Source organism: Lichenostomus cassidix, chromosome 5, assembly GCF_008360975.1.
Source record: "Lichenostomus cassidix isolate B80296 chromosome 5, HeHo_3.0, whole genome shotgun sequence".
Taxonomy (NCBI): domain Eukaryota; kingdom Metazoa; phylum Chordata; class Aves; order Passeriformes; family Meliphagidae; genus Lichenostomus; species Lichenostomus cassidix.
The window spans coordinates 45,220,695-45,245,369 of NC_139486.1; the positions used below are offsets into that span (position 1 = coordinate 45,220,695).

Sequence of the window (24,675 nt, forward strand, 5' to 3'; positions counted from 1 at the left end):
CAGAAAAAAAAAGTATTGTGCTTTATTTGTTGTCATTTTTGGCAGAGCTGCTTTCTAATGCAATCATGCTCATGCCTAGGGACATGCGGGATTGGAATATCAGGTATCCACCTTCCAGCACTCTTTCAGAAACCCTATACTTAAATTATATGAACACTTTGGGAACCAGACTGTTACATGAGTGTTAGTTAGCAAAAATCATCATTGTTGCAAGCAAACATACTTCTCTCCAGAGCCATTTTGCGGGTAGCTTTTCTTTTTTATTAATCTAAGTGCTTTGAATATGGACTTTAGAGTTCTTCTCAAGTGACTTCTTTTGATGATTTTCTTCTGTGTGTGGGGACTAGAGACATCTGGGGAATGTCTGAATCACCTGCTCTGGCCGTGCATGAAAAGAGGAAAATGAAAAAAAAATCAGTCTTTTGGGAAAAACAAGTCTATTAATTGAAGTGCAAGCTCTAGTAATCCTTTTTCAGACAAGGCTTTTATTACAACAAGGTTAATTTTCCACAAATAATCTTCTTTCTTTGCTATGCCTTTTTTTTTGTTTTCTGTTTAACTTTTTCAACACTTTATGGAAGATGAGGTGTGTCTGATGTTTTTGTGAAGGTGTCTTGGCAGGAGCTACTTGTTGCAGGGAAGAAATTAAGGCCAGTATCATATGCAGCTTTTGTCAGTTTGGCTAAGATTTCTTCTTTTTTTAAGTATTCATGATTAAACAAAAGCAAATTTTTCCATTCTTATCCTGGCTTGTCCCTATTTCTCAGATGATCTAAAGTTATAAACTGTTTAAATTGAAGTGCATGCACAAAGTTGTTTGCAATCAGTTAAGCATAACAGCTTTGAGCTGGATTAATATGAATTTACTCCATAGATTTACAGTAGTAACTTGTAAACAAGGGCAGTACAAAATGGTTTAATCAAAGTTCTGGCATCTCTATAACCTCACCTAAGTTGATGGATGTAGGTGTTTTGCCATGCAAAGACTTGATCTTGAAATCTGATTCAAACGGTGGTGGCACCTCCTTTAGTGTTGCAATTGGTGCAAGGCATGTGGATGCATATACAAATTCTCCAGCATGTATTGGTCTGTATTTCTATGTATATCTGTAGCTATAGAGATCCCTCCTTCTTTAACCAAACAGAGATGTGGACACTGCTTCTGTGTCTGGACCTTCAGATTCATTTTGTGTGACCGTCTAGCAGGTTATTCCTTCATTTTTTCTTAACAGCTTTCAAAGATCTTGGTTCCTCTGTTTTAAATGTAAAACCCTCTTACTCAGTGTATGTTTTCCGTATGCTCATGGTTACTAAAGGTATCTATTTCTTCATAAGACAGGCTGATGATTCAGTGTCAAAATTCATTCGTGTCTTGGGCAGAAATCTTCCCTTCTGGTGCTGGTCCAAATGGAGTTTTTATGGCTGGATCTTTGCTTATACACAGAGGTGTTCTTGTGATTATTGAAATTGCACTTGGTTATTTACCGAAGGATAATAATATGCACTGTGTGTAACCTCTTCCCTTGGCTTTTAGTTGAATACTAAAAGGAGAGAAATGATGTGCCTAAAGAGGTTTCCTTTGTGTTTCCCTTCTCATCCCCTCTCTCTTTCAGAGGGGAAAAAAAATAAAAAGCCCAACTGCCGTGTTCTCTGTTTAAAACCCATTCAAACAAAGGAAGTGTTAAATCCATATTAATCACCGCCACCTTTAATTTTTCAATCACTGCTTGATTAAATTGCTGCCTAGATTTGTCCTTTCACTGATAGGGCCTGGCAAGTGCTCTGCAGTGAACTCAAACAGAGAAGTAATAAAGTGCTTTCTGTCACAGGCACTCCCCAAAGCGCCAGACACAACACAAGTTATTAAAAAAATATCAAAGAGTGAGCTCCTATAAACTGTGCATAGAGGAAAAAAAATATTGTCCAGGGAAGGGGAAGAAGATTTTAATTTTGCATCTGCAATTGTGAAGGCAAATACATCTATGCAGAGGATATTTCAAAGTCAAAAAGAAATGAGCAAACTTGAGTGGCTGGGCCCGTGTCAAGACGCAGATTTGTAATGGTTTTACCACTGTCAAAATGCAGGTGCCTGTTTTTTTTTCCTTTCAGTATAAATTTCAGCGTAGATCACGTCTATCAGTTACTACACTCACGTTGATCCACAACCACAGTCACAGAATGCATCAGGTTGGAAAGGACCACAATGGGTCCTCTGGCCTAACCTCCCTGCTCAAGCAGGGTCATCCCACAACACATGTCACAGGATTGCAACCAGATGGTTCCTGAATATCTCCAGTGAGGGAGGCTCCACACCCTCTCTGGGCATTATCTTCCAGTGCTTGGTCACCTGCACAGTAAAGAAGTTCTTCCCTATCATTACCTGCCTTTGAATCTTCCCTCTGAGAATGCAGATATTCCCGCTCTGGTTCCAGAGAAGGTGGGGTTCTTCTTAAGCCACCTTAGGTTGATGTACAACCCTCTTTCATTGTTCCACAACCATTTTGAAAGTCATTTATGTTGCTCTAGGTTGCAGCAGTAGCCCTGTGAGTCCTGAGCCACCATACACTAGTGAGTAGCCAAGGTGTCATTCCCATACTGGGCCATTGTTTGGAGTCCAGTGCTGCCAGTGAGGTTACTGTGTAGCCTGATATGAGCCAGCAGGTCTTTTCTGGTGACTACCCTTACTCTAAGAGTGAAAAAGTTACCTTTGGTGTTGCATTGTGTTCTGATACACCTGGACTCTTGTGCATTACAGCACAACTGCCAATCAAACACTTAACTCGGCGTTAGCGTATCATGGTGGCTCAACACTTGGGATAGTTAGAATAGGGTATTTTACAAAGCCCTGTCCTTCATCTGAGTGTGTTAGCTGCCAGCACGAACACTGATTATCCAGTAAATACAGAATAAAATGGACAAAACTAAGCAAATTAGCTGGGGCTAAGACTGCATGTTTGGCTTCCCGGCTCTAGCTGAGCAAAAGTAACATCCAGATGAAATGGGTTATTTTCTTTAAAACAAAATCTGGGAATTTTTTGCACACGAGCATCCACTTGACTTTACATCTTGTCTTTGACCGATTTTCAAACCTTGATGTTGTTAAGGCCGTATATTGGACAACCTTGTTCTTTTTATGGTGTTTCACAGGACATGTTGCTGTGTTCTGATGCAAATACTTTTTTTTTTCCCTGCTGTGGCCACAACCCCAATTCAATAGAGAGTCAACATATGCTCAATCATTATAAGTCAATTTTAAACCAATTCAAAAATGTCCATACTGGGGTTTGTGTGGACAACAATTTAGTGAAAAAATCAATGTCTGGCATCATCTGTGTCAGTTTAACTAGCTTGCTTACCATTCAGCTTCCAGCCAGTTAATAGCCGGCAAACCCCTGCAACATAATGTTATTTTGGGCTTACATAATCCTCATTGGCAAAGGGATTTTAGAGGTTGATCTTCCTCACTTAAGTTTGTATAGTGCAGATCTTTACTTGGCTCAGGGTGTGATGGAGACAGCCTGTTTCATGCTGAGAAGGCCTGTAGCTACAGCTTTTTGAAAGCAGAAGAGCCTTGTAGACAAGATAGCAGAGTAGGATTCAAGAGAACACATTTCTCATTTCTTCCACTTCCACTTTATCTTTTTATCTTCTCCCTCACCCAAATGGCTGCAGGAACACAAATCTTGCATGTAGTGTATACAGCTTCTCTTCATTCATTTGTAAACAGGAAGTTTTTTAAGAATCAGTGATTACAAAGGTAATGAAACTACCAGCGATTGTACTCACTGAATGTTAGGAGTAGTGCTGGCCTGGTGGTGATACTCTGCAACCATGCCTACTTTTATTGATAAGCTTTGATGTAAACCTGGGGCTGATGTTAAAATTATGAGGCTGGTCTAAAGAAAACTGTCATCACAAAAAGCTTCACCTAATTATTTAGTAAGTGTCTTTGAAACACCAGAGCTAAGTGTGGATTCCTTCTGGTTAATAAGGATGTGATTTCTGTGAAAGATACATTTCTTCCCTTAGTTTTCTAGTACTGTTTAAGGAACCCTGCTAGCGCAGTGCTTTTATGCAGTGCTGACCAGGATTGCAGAAGCAGCATTGTCTCCTTAAGAGTTGCAGACTTAAAAGAGGGTCACAACATTAAAATTCGTTTCTTTTGCTTACCTGCTGAAAGATTGAGGAGTGAGGTGTATTTCTATTCTGCGTCATGGTTGCAAATTCCTCAGTTGCCCTACTTCATGGCTCTCAGCTAAAGTTACTACCAGTGTCTCTATTCACTGAGAGTGTACTGGCCAGTGTCAGACACTGAATGTTGCCTGTCATGAAACATCTTGGAATGGCTATGCCTGTGTCTGCTGGGAGGGGCTGGCCAGGCTTTGCTGATGATAAGGCCTTTAGTGTGCTGCTGTGCCCCCAGAGCCACCCCAAGGCCTGGCTGAGCTGTCAGTCCTGGATTCTCGGGGTGGCCCAGTTGCTCACCTGGGCCCTGAGTGGCCAAGCAACCAGCAGTCCAACCTAATGGGCAGGCACAGAAGGCCAGGGGGATTAAATGCGGAGCATTAGGTCAGCGCATGGTCACAGCCTAGAAGCCTGCATGGGGTTCCTGTCCTTCCCCGCTGCAATCCTAGGATATGCTAGCTCTACTTGCGTTGTTTCTAGCTCTCTTCTCTCCTTCTGTCTTCCTCTCTGCCTCTTTCGTTTCCTGCATCCCTTTGCCAGAAACTTTTGGGTAACATGACATCTCATAAGTTTCAAGGCTTTTTCACAGCTGGGATAAGTTTATGCTAGGGAAATGCTATATTAACACTGCGTTCTGCTTCATTAAGTGGTTGGATGTTGAATTATATGTTCTATATTGTCCTTTGCCAAAGGTGGTTGATTTTTCAGTGTTTGACTATGATATTTTTGCCGGGAAGCATTACTGTCATCTTAACCTATTAGCAATATCTACTAGAGTACCTCCTTTGCACTACAAGATACCAATAGTGACCTTAGTTCAAGCCCTGGATCTAAAGCACCTCGGGGGTAAACAGGCGTGGCCATTGCTAGCTAAATGACTTTTAATCTGTGACACGTATGGTGATGAGCACGCCGTAGAGCAGTGCCAAATTGCCGTCAGGGACCGGGGTTAGGCTGCAGAGATCAAAAGAGCCTGGAGCTGCAGGCACTCTGGCACTGGAAAGAGCCTCCCAAGGCCATCACGAGAAGGCCCGAACATGGCTGCTCCTCCATCTTTCTCAGCCAGAGAAGCCAGGTACTTGGCTTGGGTAATTGTAGGGTTAGGGTTCCAGCTAGGGTTAGGGTTGAGAGATCTAGAGAGCTTCGAGCTCCAGGCACACTGGTGCTGTAATGTCCCTTCCCAGGTGATCTCTGCTGGGGCCCTTTTTTGCTGCTTCCGCAGCTTTCTAATTTTGACTGCCCTCTGTAGTTGTCATCTCCATTCCCTGACCAGCTGTGTTTTTTCTTGTGCTTAGGCTTCCTAGAGCTTTTGTTCTTGCAGCTGCAGGAACACGCACACTGGACTAGACTTTGCATGAGTATCCTGATTGCTTGCTGCTGTCATAGACTAGATGTTGCATGTCTTGACACATATTGGAATGGCTGTGTCTCTGTCTGGTGGGATGTGCCGGCCCGGCTTTTCTGACGATGAGGCCTTTAGCGTGCTGCTGTGCCCTCAGAGCCACCCCATGGCCTGGCTGAGCTGTCAGTCCTGTACTCTGGGGGTGGCCCAGTTGCTCACCTGTGCCCTGAGTGGCCGTGTGACTGGCTGTCCTTCCTAATGGGCAGGCACTGAAGGCCATGGGGCCTTAAGGGCGGAGCATGAAATAGAGCCAGGGCGGTAGGGTTAGTAATTGCTGTGGTCTCTTTCTGCACAGCAATGTATCTGTTCTGTGCATCAATGAGGAAGTGCATCTCATTGAGCTCTGATGTTTAATGCAATCATCCTACAATGAGCAATCATAATTCAAAAGCATGGCATAAACATTCTGTTTAAGCAACAACACCCCCCCCAAAAAAAAAACCCACAACCAAAAAACCACAAGACAACAGTGGTATTTCATTTTTGCGAAATTATTTGGAGTGCACTTTGTGGTCTTTACTAGAAACATTATTGGAGCTGTGGGTCCAAGGCTTTCCTTCCCTGCTATCTTTTCCATTTAGCATCAAAGTACATTTGGGCTTTGTTCTCTGATATGATGCTATTGTTTGCAAATCTTTTTCCTTTTTTGATTCTGAAGTTCTTACTGAGACATCTTGTGCTAAGAGCTGCTTTTTTGAGAAAGGGTCCAGGGTTGAAACCTTCCAAAAAGCAGTAGGTTGGATATAGAAAATGTCAGCGGGATACCCATGTGCTTACCACCATTTGTCAGAAAGCATAATCACAGTTTTTGATTTCTGCATGTCCCTGAGCGAATACTGCTAGGAAAACTGATTAGGAGAATTGTTTCTGTTCCTGTGGCATACTCTATCACTTTACTTGTCTAGTTATTATTGTATTGTGCCAACAGTTTGATGAAACACGTTCATCACTCCTTTCTCCCATCATGCGTTACAATTACTTTAGTCCTTCCACTAGAATAACACAATCACAATTATAATTTCCTGAAAATGTAACATCTTGGAATACTGAAATAATTCTGCAGACGTGGGGTTAACCTTTGTATCTACTGTAATTTTGTCATCTTGTGGAAATTATTAAAGGACCAGAGACATGAAATTCAGAAGAGATAATACCTGTAGACAGGTAACCTCTTGGGCTTACCTGAAGTTATTAAGTCTTATAACTGATTGGCAGATGCCCACTTTATTAGTGAGTCATTAGTTTAGCAAGTAAATGGTGTTACAATGCATGTGATTGCTTTACTGCAAGAGCTGAGTAACTTCTGATTTAGACAGATGAATAATTAATAGAAAAGGAGCTTTAATAGAAGTAAGGTCGTCTGTATTCAATTATAAAAGCTGGAGTTATTGCATAGATCAAGAAGAGTACAGGATGCAGGATGTGTTGATCCTTCAGGCTTAGATTGATTTGCCTCTTCAGATGAAACCATTAGAAGTAGAGAAGCTTGAAGAGCAAGAAAAGAGGGATGTGAGGATTTTCATCATGAGCACCCTCACCCATCAAATGATAAAACAGCAAGTTGTGTGAGCATGACCAGACTGTTGGTAGAACATCTCTGCTGTGATCTGTTGATTTATGCATCTGTCTGCAGGTGGCCTTTTGGGCAGAGCAAGGAAGTCTGGAGAAGTGCTTTGTCAAAATATACCATTCACCATCTACAGTAGGCTGGTCACTCTGAATTCCCAAAAACAAGTATTTCATAGATAGTAGTCCCTTACATCATATGTGATCACTAAGAAGGGCAGAAGTTTCATCTTTTGCATTTGCTTGACAGCCTTTTGATTGATAACAAGTATTGTTAGGAGAACATATGCTGTCAGCTTTAATTGTCTTCCTTTGTCATTCTAACAGACAATGTTTCCTAAATATATGACATGGAGGATTACTTGGTGAAGACTGTTGCATACCAGGACAAAGGGATTTTAAGAAATATAGCAACAAGTAAACCTCCATCTTCAGCAGACCATTGCTATGAATCCTTTGAGAAGAAATATAAAAGGTGTAATCAGAGTTTTAAGGATTGTTGTTGCCCAGAATGAGGAAGGGTGAATGTGGTTTTGAGTAAGGCAATTTAATATGATGCAAAGGTTTGGATTTTTTTTGCCTTCGTCCTCCCCCTTTCTTTTATCCTTACCTAACGGATAAGGGGCAGCTGAGGGATGCTATAAGGAAGATGCAGGTGGTATGAAAGAATCAGACAGGATGCAAAACAGCCAAGAGGTGACAGCTGTATTTGTAGAGGGTAGGGAAACAGCTGAGAACATGACAGGGAAAGCTCATTAGTACAACTGGGATCTGCTGACTTAGATGGACAAAGTAAAAGATAGAGGCCTGGAACAGAAACCTTTAGTGAAGAGAAGCTTATAAACATCAGTGCCAGACCTAAATTTGATAAGTCCATGGAGCTGCATGTCTTATGCCTGTGAAACATCTTGCCAGTTATGTGTATCTTTTCTCTTTTGCTGATATGCACATACATGAAGATCAGGTTTGCATTCTGTAGGTTTTCTCCTGCTTGTTCTCCCCCCTCTGCTGGTTTCTTTTTATTTGTATGTTAAGTATTGAAAGACATCACAGTTATTTCAGGTTTTCTGGTTTCCATAATATACCATCAGTTTTCAGAGAGCACGACATTTACTGAATGCCAGCAAGCTTTTCCAAGTCTGTGAAAGGACCTTTGATTTACTCAGGTGTTGGACCTTTATTCATGTAAAACCACAGTCTTTGGAGTTCACAGCTCAGTGACACTGCTGCCTGTCCTTGGAAACACTAGGAGGCAGAACTTGGGTGTACAGAGAAAAGCTGCACCTCGGCGCTAATTCTGGGTGAATTTTGTTGCTGTTTTATTTTCATGCAATATTCTGTGAGCTGACAGTTTTGTTGGGAGGTTTTTTATTTTTTTAATGCCATTCTTTTGGCAACAAAATGAAGAACCTTGCGCCCTCCCTTACTCAATTGTTCTTTTTCCAGAAGGAAAGTAAAATAAGATGTAGAATCAACAACAGTGAAAAACAAGATAGGAATAAAACCACATCTTTTTGTGAAAGAAGAATTATTTCCTTCTTTCTTTCTCCCTCACAAAAAGAGAAGGTGGACCAAGGCTGAACAGACTCTGCTGTGCTGTGGGGTAGCACAGCAGCCGTTCTGGGCCTGTCCACTTTTATAGCAAGCAGTAAATAAACATGAAGCACTTGAACACAGCGTATTTATGTGCAGGTAAGTTCTGTATTCAAAAATGACAAGAATTTGTGTGGTGGTAGCAGTATTCGTTATAAAATCTTCAGAGGAGCCTGTCTCAGTTCAGTTATCTGAACACATTTCTATATCTGAAAAACAACCATATGAGCCGAAAATGTTTACAATGACAGGAGGAAGTAAGAAAGGCCTTCTAGAAGTTTTCTTAGAACTAAGAAATCTGTCTCCAGTGTCACCCTTTTATTTTTAAAAAGGTTGCTTTGAAAATATTACATATTTGTTGTTAGGACCATAAAGCATTGCTGAGGTTAAGGCTGGGAACCTGAGCCAGAGCTCTAAATCAGAGGAAGTTTGGGAACAGCTCATGGCCAAAAAGAGGAGAGGGAGTATGGCATTGGGTAAGAAGGACACATACCTGTGCACAAAAAGGTATTTTCTTAGCGTCCATCTTTAAAACTGTATGTTTAATTTCAGTAATAAAATTTTACACTCAGAATTTCTGTAAGCATGTCACTGTTGCCATGCTAGTCGAAACTATGACCTCGACTTTAAGGTTTTGCTGCATGATACAAAAAAGACCTGAAATGGCAATATGGGCTTTTCATCCCTTCCTCTTGTTGTGATTCAGTGATTCAGCCAGAGGCACAATTGGTGAAAAACCCCGAACAGGTTCATTCCTGGTACTTGCTCTCCCTGGCTGGCTCAGATATGCTATTTGTATGTGTGTCAATTTTTCACATCTGCTTTGAAACAGCAAAGGAAGATAATGTGAGAAAAGACAAAGAACTGCCTTATTCTTTCCTTTTGTACCAAGCTTGGGCTAATCCACGCAGGAGTCTTTCGGAAGACGAAACTTGTATAGATTCCCAGCCTTGCTGTGGCTTTTACACTCAGCATTGTAAATTTGGCCTCTGTTTGGGATTGATACTCTTCACGAACAAACTCGTAAAGTGGAATTTAAAAACGAAAAGAAGGGGTTAGATTATTTTAGCTTCATTACACTTCATGTTGCTGCTGCTCCTCCCCATGGAGAGACTGTCTGGCTCTTTCAGATTCTTCTCATTTGCAGAGTGCGATTGTATGAGTTGACCAAATTTTCCAAACCATTGATCTTGCTGCAAATGCTCTGCTGACTTGTTTGTGGCTTATGTGCAGAAAGTTCATGAGTTGTGTGGAATTTTAATTGCAGACTGTTAAGGGGTCTGTATTTTGCTTTCCTACTTTAGTAGCTGCTATATCCCCTACATACTGGGTGAAAAGGAGACATAAACAGCATAGGAAAGGTTCTGCATGTTTGCATAGTTGCTTAGAAGTCAGTGCTGTTTGTAGGAGCTGGGTTTGGCTATGTCTCACGCCTACAGAAAATTTAAATACTTTAAATGACATCAGATATTTGGAGAGTGAATACCCTGTTAGGGGTATGCATTGTATGCCACGCACATGTGAATGGGCATGTATGAGGGCACACAGCTTGTTTGGTTTTGTTCTTTTTTATTTTGCTTCTTGTAGCTGTTCATTTCCCTTTCCCTTAAATCATATTGTATCACAAGTGGCTTTTTCTGATGTTTTCTGCAGCCCAGACAGACTTAAACTAGTTAATTTCTTTCTTTCTCATCTGCTCTGCCTGGCTGCACATTTACCTTACCATCACACAGAGAGCAGAGACCATCAGCAGCAGATTAGGATTGGATAAACTTTCCTGTGCATGTTCAAATCCTATCACATACCCATTACAGAGCAGCTGCACACCTGGACAAGGGAATTTCATTGACCAAAGTGTACCTAGTGAGCTCTAAACTTTGTGTTCTGTATCTGTATTAATCCTGCCATTAAATTGGCAGCTTTTCGAAGCAGAGAACAGAGTGTGTGAATGTGTGTGAATGTAAAAAGTCTTTCACAAACTCATCTTCCATTGCCACAGAAGACACCGTGGGGGTGGAAGGCATGAGCAGCACATGTGTGGAATTTAGCTATGAATGGCATCTTTTTAAAAATGCTCTGACATCAGAAAAGTGGATGGCAGTTCTTGGTGCAGGGCATTGTGTGTAAAGTGGTTCTTCCTTCTCGCTGTGCCCATCTGTCATCACATGGAAATTGTGTCCTCAGAGCTAAACATGTTGTTGACGTGTCTCAGATGGGCCAGATAAGGCTGGAGTTGCTGAAAATTCCCTCTGTCTCTTGCTTGGCTTATGTTTTCTCCCAGTTTATGCTAGAAGAGCTTTGGCTGGCTTTCCATCAATCTGTTTGCTCTGGGACAAGTGGTGGTAAGCCATTGTGACCCCCAAGCATCAGCCATCCAATAGCCAGTGCCATCAGGAACAGACTGTAGTGAGCATTTATGGAGGTACAGTTTAATGGCTGGGGCAGGATATTGCACAGGATGCAGCGAAAACACTCTTTTACTGTCCCAGAGCATAATAACCTTAAGGCCTGGGAACAGGCAATGAGTGCTCTTTGGTCAGCACTCCAGCTGCAGAGCTGGAACAGCCTCCCTCTTCCCTGTGGCCATTGCTCTGCAAAAGGCCATGCCTTGGGTTTACAGAAGGGTTTGGCTTCTGTTTAACCCTACATCCAAATGCTTCTGCCATAGCTTCTGTGGAGAGCTGTTGAATATGTTGATACATTGAGAGGCACCTGAAGAACTGCTGCTCTCCCTTTCCCTGCTATAAGCTTTGAGGGTCCATTTTACAAAGGAGAGCATTAGGAGGGTGATGCAAAGAGAGGAGAACAGTTTCTCATTGGCAGTGCTGAGCATTCCTCCTTTTCATACAAATATTGCCACTATTTAATTCTGCGGTTCAAGATGGCAGCAGCAATAAAGTCAGCAAGCAGATGCTTTGCAGAGAGAAATTATTTCTCTGCCGTTGGTTTTCTTGCCCTGTAGCAAAGTTTTATTGTGAGTAGATTGTGTCTGTAATAAACCTGGCTTTCTGGGAGCTGCTCTCAGGTAGGAGACATGAAAGTTTCCTTATGATCCTCTTGTCCTCTTTGTCAGAGTTATTTTCCCATTTTTAGCTGGCTTTAAGGTAAGGATATGCTTGTTTTGTCAATTTAACAGTGAGGGAAGCCTAAAGTTTTACTTTTAGAAAGTCCTTTTAGGGGAAAGCCCCAAAGTGTGTTGAATATGTTAAGTACCATTTGCTGTTGTGCCATGAGAATCGATGGAGTTTTGAGGGTTTCCTAGTTGCTTGTAGCTGTTGCAGGCTCACTGCATGCTTCCCCCCGGTTTGTTTTGATTTAAAGAGAATTAACCTTGACTTTTAATCTATTTATAGTAATACAAAGCAGTAGGATTCCCGCCTAAGCCAGGGTTGTTGTTCTTCAGTCTGAAAAGTGTTATATTGCCTGAAAGGCTCTGCTGGACCTCTGTACTGAGTGAAAGCAAGTGTGACAGACTCAGGCCTCTCCCAAATGAGACCATCTCTCAATGGCAGCAATGGGAAATGCTGGGAAGGCACTTGTGCAGAAGAGTCTCACTGCAGGGCAATCCAAAGCTGTTTCCACTTTCCCTCTAAAATCTCTTCTACTCTGCCTCTTCTAATGTGTGGATTTATGTAAGCATATAGAACATGCATAATTGTATTCACAAAGCTATTGGGGAAGATGGACTGTGCTTTCCTGGGGCTTGGCAGAGCAGGAAGGTGTTTTACACAGAAAGCCTGAAGAGAGCTGACTTTGATGCAGCATTGAGCTCACTGAGAACAGTGTCATTCTTTGAGCACAACTCCTTGGGGGTCCTGATAGATGTATTTATGTAAGTATTTCAGAAACTAGCTCTAGCTGCTTGCACCAGCCATAGCTATTAAAGATCAGAACTGAGGATAATTATTCTTTATAAGGACTAGTTTTTATTAGAGAGGACTGATACTCAGTTCTGATAGTGCCATGCCTGCCTTGGTAGCGCTTTAGCACTTCCTCATAATCATTCACACTAATGCTGCCTAACTGAGCAAATCCCATGGCCATTTTGTCTAGATAAAATGAAGAAAATAGATGAGCTTTTCACTGCCCCTGGAAGGCTGACAACAAATCTCAGATTCATTAGACCAAAAAGGAAGCAATCACCCAGACAGTAGCTTGCCAATAGCAACTTTTTCCCTTAAAATAAAGGGGTACAATGACATCATATTTTCATCAGGTCTCCCTGTGCTGCTGCAGCGAAGGGAAGGTAGATGCTGGGCCTGAGAATGCTGCCTTTTCCTCCAGAGCTTTCCTCCGGGGAAGTGTTTCCAATCCCTAGTGTTTCCCCTGTGATTGCAGCCCTCTCTGGCTGTGCCACACCAATTGCAGTAGTGAATTGCTTCACTACTGCAATTCTCTTGTTATACCCTTCCCCCATCAATTCTTTCTTTCCCCCTCCAAAAGCAAGTCAGAGGCTGCAGTCATTGAGCAGAGAGGAGAGTTGTTTCACTGAATACAGAAAGCCTTCAAATTAGGGATAAATGCAGAACTTCCGTAGAATAACAAAAATTGCTGAGATGGCATATGTCAGGATGAAGATCAGGGATGGAGAGGGAATATTCACCCAGATCACTGAGTGTAGAGGGTAGTTAGGTAGTATAGACTGTTTACTCAAAGGATTTTCCTTCATGTTTTTCTGCTTTGTTTCTCCCCTCTCATTAGAGGACTCTCATTCATCCTCTCCTCCCTTTTCAGCCATGTACTTTTGATACCTACCTCCTATGAGAGAGCATCTTCTTAATAGCCAGTTACATCTTTAGAGAGACAAGGGAAAGTGAGGGGATGCACTGAAAATTGGATGGTTTTTTCTTACTGTTTTGGTCCTGGCAAACTTGTCCTGCTCTTACTTGCAAGGTAAAACTCACTCCATCTTGGGAGAGTGAGAAAGGCCAGGAATAATATTGAAGTGAATGCTTCTTGGGATTCACTTCATCATCTGAAGATGAGAGCTTTCTGCCCCTTTGATTGTTTTGCCTGTTGAATTGTTAATGGAATGGGAATGAAGGTGGCTAAAATAATCTCGAGACATTTTGTTCACATAGAACTGCTTATTTACAATTTGAAATCAGTCATTTAGCATTGAGTGGCTACAGGTCATTAATTGTGAGCAGGTTCTCTTCAGCACAGCTGCAGACTCCAAGTGGCCTCATGATGAGTTATTAAATAAGACTTTTCCCTTGATTGACAAATACGATTTTTGGTCTGAACTTAACTGCAAAATTTGATGCTGAGTCTCATTGCTCCTTTCCACTTTCCTATCCAGAAAAGCTAATTTTGTAGTTAACTCAAGAATGTGGTTCGCTATCCAAAATACACTCTTGTTCTTGTTTGGATAAAGTTATGCTTCTCAATATTTGCCTTTCTTTTGTATCCTGCTCCCATGTCTGTCTCTGATTTTATTCTCTAGTCTGACCTGTCCCACCCAGCACAGACACATTCAGTCAACTCTGCCCTGAAGCTCATTTACTCTCTTGCCTTCTAAATTTGCATGAAATTTGCAGTGTTTTGTTTTGAGGGACATCCTAGAATTAGTACATAGCCTGGTGTCACAAGGTCATTCTCTAGATTCCCTCTCTTTGCTGAAGGCAGGAACATTTCTCTTTGAAAGCTTTTTATTTTTTCACCAGTGGAATTTGAATTGCAGTGCACCCTGTGGACATTTCAGCTTTCTCAGCTTGACTGTTATTAAGCTGTAATCATTTATCATCATTGGCAACGATTTTATGTCTAGAGTTTTTTTAAAGCAGGTATTGCAGAACATTTATTGGTAAACTGCTGTGAGCATGCAAAAACTTAAGATATATAATTTATGGAGTCATATTTATGTAGTAGTGCTTTATGGTGGAAGGATGTGCTGAGGAAATGCTTGAGATGACCATTTATTTTCAGATGAGCCAGAAGTCTTTGTTTCCATCTTATTTCAGGCCCTGGCACAGAATGATTGAGGATCTGCAGAAACTCAAAAGCTTTTTCCCATCTAATGGCAAGAAAGAGTGTGTAAATAAAACTGACAAACATAAAAATGCAATAAACTACATCTGTTGCATGAATTTATAACCTGAAGGGGCAAAGTAATAAAAAAGCTATAAATTCATGACAGTCATGTGCCTTTATTAAGAGCTACTAAGCAATAATACATGGAAGGGGCAGTGCAAGAATGAAAGTATATGTGAATGTTTTCCATGAGCATTGGCTGGGACTTGCTAAACTGAGGTAATTTAATTCTTCATGCTCTTTGTGTGTATTTGCATGCACATGTAGGCTTAACATCTATGTGATAGCATGTTTTTATAATAAATAATAAAAAAGTATATAATTTTAATTAATAAGGATAGATTAGTTAATTTCCAAATTACCTCAGGGAGGATTGTGAAGGTTCACAACATTTGGAGAGAGAACCATCTTTTCTGTCTTTGAGGTAACTGGGTAAAGGAGGGATTTTTGGCTCTCTATGGTGCTTGTTCTGGCTACTGCATAGAGTAGTGTCCCAAAGAGTCACTTGTCCTAGATGCATGTTCTGCAATATGCTGGAGTGAGCTTTGAAGATGCTTATTTCCTTCCAATGACAAATGACAGAGAGTCTGGGCCAAGTGAATTTGACCAGAGGTACGAGTTGCCCTAACTTTAGGCATCTGGGCTACTGTTGTGGTCAGGGGAATTCTTGTTAACACCATTAATGGTGTCTAGGGAGCTGTTCAGCTGACCAAAGGCAGGCTTAGACCATGGTGAGCCACATTGCTTTCTAGACACCACTAATAGCATTGATATCAAAAGTCAGGTGACCTGAATCCCACCCTAGATGTCTAAATGCTGGTGGTATAGACCAGAAGTCAGAATAAATATTTGCAGTCTTTCTGTGCTGAATCCTGTAGCATTTGACAAAAGAAGCTGAAGTTTAGTCCAGAAATCTGCAGTTCAGGAGTGTCAACAGTACTTATATGACCACAGGAGTACTTGGAGGGAGGCTTTAATGTAAACTCATTATTTGGACAGTCCCAGAGGGAATGTTTACGCACATTTTTACGTCATAATCTTTGAGCTCATTTCCTCAGATCCACAAAATAGAAAAAGCAGAATAAAATGTGCAAGCAGGGGATTCTGTGGGCTCTCCTGTCTGTATGGTGCAGTGAAGCTGCTCATCACATATCTGTTTAACTACATGTGTTTATTCCAAAGGATCTGAATGCTTCCATAGCAGATATTTGGTTGGTGATAAGAAGGGACTGTAATGTTTCCTCTGGGGATAACTAGTGCAGAAAAAAAAAGATTATTTGAGGTGGCATTCATTACTGATGGCGTACTGCCCATGCTTGGAATTGGCTTGGGATACAAGCAATTGTGTATAAATAGGCTCAGATGTGCTATTGCATAGCAAAGCCTAATATAAATAAACAATCATTAAAAATTGCTAACATAAAACAAGGGAATAATCTTTGCTTTCTCTTGTACTCCTACCCAATTAGAATAGCTTTCTTGACAAGGCATTTGAGCTATTGAAGTGAGAGATGTTATTCCAGACATAACGCTGGTTTTGTTACAAGGGACTGCTTACATGGAATTTAGGCAATTGAGATGGTAGTAAATACTTTGTTTGCTTGTACAAATATTATTAACAATCCATTAAAAAGAATCCATAAAAGATTCAGAATGTGTTTTGCTTGGCTTTCTGATGGAGTTCAGTGAAAGAAGATGAGCTTTGTGATGTGAGGCTATTAGGGTGTGATTATTGCTCACAAGCCCATTATTGATCAGGGGGTCAATACTGAACATTTCAGAAATCCTTCCTATGACCATGTGAGCTGCTTATTGATGGGACTGTTTAAAAAAGACTTCTCATTATAGTCCAGCTGTGGTATACAAGCTTGGTTATTTTCCCTATCCCCTTGAAAAGTTAAACCTTGGGAAATGAGATACAGTGTGTAAGTCCTACTGCTTCCCAAAACTCTTCTGTCCCTGCTCAGGATGGGCTCAATTCCTCAGCAGGGCTTAAGCTCCTCAAGAAGAGTTGGGCATGCCAGAAATCAGCCTGAGAGTCCCATGCTTTTTAGAGAGAATAGTGGGAAGGGTCTTCCTGAGATGCAGAGTATTTGTCTGTCCTCAGGTGTTGTCAGCAGCAGAAAGAGCAGGTTTCAGGCACAGTATCAATGGTGGAACTGAGGAAGGGAGTGCTGCAATGCTGCTGTTCCCACTGACCCTCACCTCCAGCCCTCTGCTGTCAGCTGTGGGGTTGAGAGCAGTGTTTGATTGTGACCCTGTATGTATGTATATATCCTTCTTGACACTGTCACTGGCTCCTGAGTACACTTCAGAAAGCTGAATAGGAGTAGAGAACATGGCATAGTTGCATTACTGCTGGAGGAATTGGACAAGACTTACTGTGTAGATGAGGCTTGCAGAGGTCTCCATCAGAAAAATTAGCCATAATCCCAATGGAATGCATCAGCACAATTTGGGATCTGAGAAAGGATGCTCAAAATCAGCCTCGGTATGTAAGAAGCCAAACATGTTGGGAAATACTACCTGCCCTCATATCCAGGACTGAAACCAGAGGCTCTTTCTGTGGTCTGACTCAACTTCCAGAACTTAGCCTCTGCCACTGTGCACTGCAGGAGATTCTCTGTTCAGAATATTTGTTTATATTGGTTTATACAGTGAAGACTCATATTTTGTTTAAGCATTTGTGAGGGAGGGCATCACCTTTAGCTGTTGTCTGGTTCTTTTGAGGTTTTTTTTTGGTTTTTTTTTTTTTTACAGTATCAACAATTTTCTTTTTTAGATTCAGAACTAATTTTGCCTTTCAACTATAGTATCTATGTTCACTATGGATGTTTCTATAGCAACCAGCCTTGTGCTATCTACATACCTCTATGGATGGATTAAACATGCAATATAAAATTGGTTTTCATTTTATTTTTCTGCAGATTGTGCTTGTTACAACGTGTTTTAAAAACTTCTGAGTGATATGAAATAGAATGACCATCTCTGTCATCTTTGTTTTCTGTAAGGGGCCTATTTGTTTATCTTTGTTTTTTATAGGACTCGTAAAATCTTATTTCACTACTGTTTACACTAAACCCATCCAGTACCTCCAGGGGAGAGAAAAGCACTAAAGATACCAAATAATCTGGACTTTATCTAATGCAGGAAATCTGTGCTAAACCAAAGAACTAAGCTGTGGCCTCTGGAGTCACTGTTTGAGGCTTGTGATCCTCAGTTTCTCTCAGCATCTTACCAAATGGTTCAGCTAAAATTCTCCATCAGCAATCTCTGTTACAGAAATCACAGGTTTTGTGTTGTATAAACCCCCAAACTTTACAATTTTATTTGCTTCTATTGCTTTCAATATTTAGTGCTACATATGTGACAACAGGTGACTACAATTGCATCTAGAGCTCCAGATCTGGTCTTTTCCCAGTTTGTGCTTCAAAGAAATTATAAAAGTTATTTATTGCTATAGGGATGGAACAGAACTGGGACTTCTGGTCACGCCCACTTTTCTTCCACTGTTGCTTCTTTGTTAAAAGATTGCCTTCATTTGATGGATTCTGATTCCAGACATCATGCATGTATTCCCCATTACAACTATATCTATTTCATTACAGTAATCCCAGGTGGATTTAGAAATTACTTTTGAGGAGCAGATGAAAAAGCTTTAACACTTTCAGTTTGGCAGCAGTTAAAGCTAGAACCTGAAAAGCCTAGCAGTAGTATATTCATTCCTTTCCCTTTTCTAACTCATACATTCACTCTTTTTCAAGAAGTTGTCATTAATTTACTGCTTTCCTCATAAACTTTATTTTAATTACAATTTAGGCAAATTGCCAAATTAGATGCTTGTGGCACTGATAATCGCCCTTTTTTTTGTATTCTTTGATCTGTTTAATGTTATATCAGCAATGGTGCCTTAATGAGTCATTCTCACCTGTTCTATTTCTGCAAGTGTTTGCATCCTCAGTGACATAGCTTTGCAGCACAGGGCAATTCAGTGCACTACAAAAGGGCTTAATTAAGGTCAGTGGCAGTTAAGCACATTCTTTTATTGCTTTGCTGAATAAGGATGAGACTGAGCACATATTTAAGTGTTTCAATGAATTTTGAACCCATGAAAGGAACCCATCATTACTTTTCAGGTTAGGTGTATTAACTCATAAATGTTTCAGTTCTGTTCTTCTGTTACTATAGTTGATAGATAACTGTGATTTGGAGGAGCAAGTGTGTAGGAGAATGCTACTCATAAACCAGCAGGGATTACCTGAATGACTCTTTATTCACTATTCCATTAGCGGGGTGTCAGCATGATATTCTGTCTTTTGATGTCTTCAGTTGTCCCCAAATTTACTTTAGTTGTATGAAGGCTGCAATTTAGTGTTGGAACTCAACTGAGAAGGAATAATGAATTTCTTAAGGCTTAAGCTCCTGATGCTCCAGGATAACTAAAAGGGCAGCGTTTTGAATGTTTCCACTATTGCCACTATGAAAAGGAATGCCCTTCTTGTGATGTTTCTTTGCCCACATAGTCTACAAACAGGCTTTCAGAGCTCTTTTTAGGCTTGATAAAATCACTTGGTATTTGACAGACTCACACACTGGGTGGAATATCCTAAAACAAAGCCTGTTTGTAGGAGAGAAGGGTCTTTAAGGGAAGGAAAGCCACAACATGAGCTATTGATATGTGTTTCTTGTAACCTTTGACAAGACACAGTGGAGTTAGAGGGCAGTGAGGGTATGAATGTCATTCTGACAGGCAGAACACAGGTTGGGGTTGTAGTGCTCAGCTACCTGTGTTCCTGTAGCAGTTGCTTGCCTGTCAAGCAGGATATCATGCTCAGGCTCATGGAAGATGGCACGTCACACCTACTTTGAAATTATGTTGAGTGCTACGCACTGTGTTGCACTGCTGACAAGACGTTGATTGTAAAGGAGAAGCAGACAGGATGTTAATTCAGGAGAAAATGTCTAGAGTGACATTCAGGCTGGATCCTTGGCTGTTGTTGCTCAGGGTGGTGACCCATCAGTCATGCTGTTGACACCAGATGGGGATGTAGGCCTGCAACTCTTGGAGGTGTTTGGCAGCTGCTTCTCTACATAATGGCCCATATTGCAAAATGACATTTTTCTATTCAAAACCAATTTTTAAGGGGAGTGGAAAGAATATGGGATGGCAAGGCCAAACAGCTAGTTTCATAGAGCTTTTAAATTTTTACTACTTATATATAGTGCTTAAGAGATAGGTGTTTGGAATGCTTTGTGCTTTCCTCAGTTATGCTCTTCCCTTTCTCTTTTCCCTTCCTGAGACAGAAGAGGCTGAATAGGATCTGCATGCAGACAGGAAAAGAAATACAGCATTTGTAGGACCAGTGAATCTGAGGGAGACAGGGATTTTGAATTTGTTTCTAAATTAGATAAATTTGATGAATGAAATAGATCTATGAACTTTGGGTTGAAATAACCTATGTATTCATTGATACAAAGCAAAAAAAAATCACTTTAAGAGAACTTTCAAACTAGTGGGGGAAGAGGGCTGAAGTAAGGACAACATATGAATGCCCATAATAAAGGTTTTATCCAGCTAAATATCCTATTTTTGGTCATGGTTGCTCAGGGATGCTTAGAGAGAATATAAGAAAAAAGGAGGGACAAGACAGGACATTTTTATCAGCTCCTCCAATTAATAGTTTAAGGTCTTCCCCTGCAAGCAAATATAATTTCTAAGAAAAGCTGGGATACCTTGCCCTCATTTGATTTGTGTAATCCCTTTTTCAACCTGCAAATATTTCAACATCCACAGAACTCTGTGGCAGTGAATTCCAGAAGTTAATTAAATGTTTTGTGAAAAAGTGTTTGACTTTATTGGTTTTCAACCTGCAGACCAAATAACCTCTAGCGTTTTTAATCTTAAGAAAAAAGAATAATGATCTTCTATTCACCTTTCCTATTCCATATTGGTGTTTAGAGAGTGTTATTGTTTCACTCTCTTCCCTCCCAGGAATGTGGTCCCTACTAACTGATCTTTTTTAAAATGGGTTTTAACCCTAGTTTTTTTTAATTCTTGCTGAAAGGACACAGCTCAGATCATGGCCATTTTGGATGGAGTTTGTGCATATCCTTTAGTTTTACAGTGCAGAACTCTAGAGTCTCAACACTCTAAGGGTAGAAATATGCTTCTACCATCCCGTATTTGTTAAATTTCAGACCTCTGGCTAGTGAGAGAAATGCACCCTGTGCTGCACTGAGGTGACACTACTAGCTCATGTCACATGAGCTCTGCTTAAGTGTTGATCCATGTGGGAGGACACCACCTGCAAATTCAGTCGTCCTGCAGACTGGCAATTGGTCGTGGTGGCATGGTGCAGATGGATGGCTACAAGGTCTTCAGTAGCCTAATGGCCATGAACTATGTGCTGGAAGGTATTTTCCACAAGTGGCTGGTGTGTTTGAAGGTGTTTTCCACAAGTGGCTAGTGTGTTTGAAGGTGTTTTCCACAAGTGGCCACTCCCTCCTAGATAGGCAAGAGCTGCATAGACAGGTCATTCACAGGTGTTTCTGTGGAGAGCCTGGTTTTGTGTCCTCTGCTGTACTCTCTGCACTTGTACATGTGCTCCTGCTTTTTCTTGGTTCTTGGTGATATTCTTGGTTCACTTGATCCTGTCAACATACATATGTATTCCATTTCTACCCCTTCTCTGTGTCTAGCTGAAAGCAACAGTAATTTAAGTAATCTAATATTGCAAGAACATTTGCAGGATAATGTTCGCATCACTACCGTTGATACTTGGATGCTGATTTTTTTCATTGTATACTTTAGCTCAGCATTAAGTGGGGGAAGCATATTCAGGCAAGTGGGATTGAAAAAGCCCTTCCAGTTTAAATATGTAGAGACTGGGGGAGAAAAATCCTCCAAGGGAGTTAGTTTAACTGCAAAACAACTGGTCATATCTTCCGCTTGGATTCTGTTATCAGTGTATTTCTTAACACAAAGGATTTTTTTTTTTTAGCCAAAAGAGGAAGTATGATGAGTAGATCCTAATCAGATACATTATGAGAAGCCTCAATTAGATGCATTTTCTATGTAATAAAACCAATAAAAAAACCCACTTAAAGACGCCAGCACCATTATAATGAACAATGAGTCAATTTCTCTTGCAGTATTTTAACTGTGTAGCTGTAACTTCAGAATAATTTTCTCCACCAACAGGCATATATCCAGGGCTGTTTGGGATTACTTTGATTATCATACTGTAAGATCAATTCTAAATGTAGGCACCAAAGCCTGAATAATTTATTTTCTAGCCCATTAGAACAATTTGGAGGATCTAATTCCACAGGCAGCTTTTTTTGCCAAGAGAGCAAGTGCACGTGTCTGTGTATCTCTTGGGGAGGAAGAGACAGATAATCTCTGCTTTTAGAGTAAGACACCTGCTGTATTGCTTGACTCTGCTCTATGAATGCTTGTGAGCAATTTGTCTTGAGCAGAATAATCCTCTACTTCCACATCCAACTGCAAAGTCCAGGGCCTGCAAAGAACCCACTACTTGTGTGTTTTCCTCACAGTTTTGCAGCTCAGGCACAGATATACCAATCAGCCTGTTCAAGATTTACACTGAAGTCTTTCCTCGAACAAACACTTGACTCAAATCTCCTACGTCTTAGGGCTATGACAGTATTCCTTCTGGTCTCCCAATGTTTTGACCTTAGAAAAAAAGATTTTGCAAAAAACAAAAATGCAACATTTATTGGGAAAAATGTTAGAGGGAACTGTAATTTGTTTCAGGTTTTGCCATGAGCTGCCTTGCTAGCCAGAGAGTGGATTAACATTAAAAATTAGGCAAATAATGTGTTAAACATTTCACAAGGGAATTTTTAAAAACGCTATTGTGAGTAACCTGGCATCTTTGAAAGGGGTTTTTATTTTTCTAAATTTAAAGTCAACTCTGAACTCAGCAAATGGAGTTAATACAGACTCTTATTTGGCTGCCAATAGATCAGGTTTAAGCTGTAGACTTCTCTCTAACTTTTTTGTCTTGATGTTTTTCTTTTAACCATGACAGCATTGTTTGTGTGGAAGCCCCCAAATTGTCAAAAATAGCCCTGTTAATGGGCTTTTTGGGTTGTTTTGGTTTTGATTTCACATACCAACCAAGCCCTGAAAACTGTCAAAACTTATCATTTCCTCACTGTGTTTCTGACTCGGACACAAAATTAAGGACTGGGGGTTGGGGATGGGGTAAGGAGAGAGAAAAAGTGGAGGAAAGGGAACATCATAAATAACTATTTAAAATTATCCATGCCTTATATACCAAGAGGAAGAAGTAAAAACAGACATGCAGCATAGAACCAACTACAACTGTTTTCTCTTGGCTCTGATCCAGAATAAGTAAATGTGATCCCTCTAATCCCTGAGTCTTAGACTGGGAATTGTGTTGCCTTTCAGTTCAGAATGGAGGACAGGGGGGACAGGGAGCAAGATTTTTGAATGTTCTGGAACAGAAAACATTGGGCTATTGTTGGAAAGGCTCCTGTGGCTCTCTTGGTGGGCCTTGGTTCTTTAAACATTCCTTAACCAGGTGATTGAGTGTTAAAAGGACTTTGGATGGAGACTTACAGGTGTGCTTTGCTCCTTGGGGGAAAGGGGCTTTAAAGAGCAATTTAGAGTTAAGGACAGCCTCTGTTTCTCAGGTGTGCCTGGTGTGACAACTTAGTAAATTTATTTGGGGACCATGAGTGGATATTCTGGTGTGGGAAAAGGAACAGGGCTGAACTAAGGTGGGGCAGTCTTCAGTAATGTGTGCTGACATTGTGAAATCCAGTTTGAGCCAGATGGTTTAATGTTCAAAGAATTCCTTTGTGTTTCAAGGTTTGGTTAATCAACCTAAGAAAGAGCTTTGCTTTATCTCTTCAAAAATAGGAAGATTATGAGCTGCTGGAGAGCAGAGTATCTCTAAATCAAGGGCAGTGTAGTTCCTGCTGAACAAGTGACCTCAAAAATATTAATCCCTGATCTGAATGGCTACAGCCCCAGTCATGGCATTTTGCATGAACTCTGTCCTGGTTTTGTGACATTTCATGCCACTGGTGAGTTTCCAATTTCTGCAAACAAGAATGACTTTGGAGTCAGAAGATACTGAATTCAAATGTCCAGGCAATGATGCACTGTGCATCATAAAGAATTTAGTGGGTGATGGAGGAGCAGGCAAGCAGGTCTTGCATTTGCAGCATCCTCAGTGAGACCCACCTGCTGTAATACTAGTGATAGTTGTAGGTGTTGGTATCACTCCAGCAGTGCAACAGCACGGGAAGCATGAAAGGTGATGAAATAAGCTGCCCCTTATTGGTGCTGTTGAATTGCTTCAGAACAAAGAACTGAATATAAGAGCAAAATGTATTGCAAGGTAATGGCTCTGCTGCTCTTGGGCATCCGCCTTCATTAGGCTTAATTGGGCTGTTAGAGTGGTCTCCCTGTGCCTGCAGCTCCGAGGGTGATTTTGAGGCGAACTTCCACCAAGCTAAAGAGGTAGAAGTGTACTTCTGCTTTCCATCCAAATCCTAGCCAGTTTAGTGCTATTCCTGACTGTATTACAACACTCTGACCAGTTTGGTTTTAGCCTGGGTGTCTGCCACCTCTTCTTTGATGCTATTCTGTAGTTCAGTAGAACTTCAGAGTTTTATTCCCTCTTTAGGGAATTTATTTCGTATTTTATTCCATTCTTTTCCTTGGGCCATGATGATAGCTTTTGTTTATGTCCCCTCAGTTAGCCTAAGTGATTTTCTATGGGCTACCTTGTATGGGTATTCTTCCCCTTCCTCTCCCTTGGTTATTCAAACATTTGGGACAATGTTGAAGATCATGGTCTGTAAGTGGGCATAGAGAGGAGGTATTTCCAGTGTATATG

The 24,675-nt window shown here is 40.9% G+C and overlaps 1 protein-coding gene and 1 long non-coding RNA gene across 7 annotated transcripts in view; both read left to right on the forward strand.

Moving 5' to 3' along the window:
- Window positions 1-14,808, forward strand: part of LOC146436515 (uncharacterized) — a 38,262-nt gene extending 23,454 nt beyond the window's left edge. The window contains exon 3 of the long non-coding RNA XR_014852692.1: window positions 14,710-14,808. This is a non-coding gene — a long non-coding RNA (uncharacterized LOC146436515). The remainder of the gene's footprint in view (window positions 1-14,709) is intronic.
- The window catches only part of TSPAN4 (tetraspanin 4), a 348,147-nt gene that overhangs the window by 255,979 nt on the left and 67,493 nt on the right, over window positions 1-24,675 (forward strand). The gene's annotated exons all lie outside the window — the stretch shown is intronic.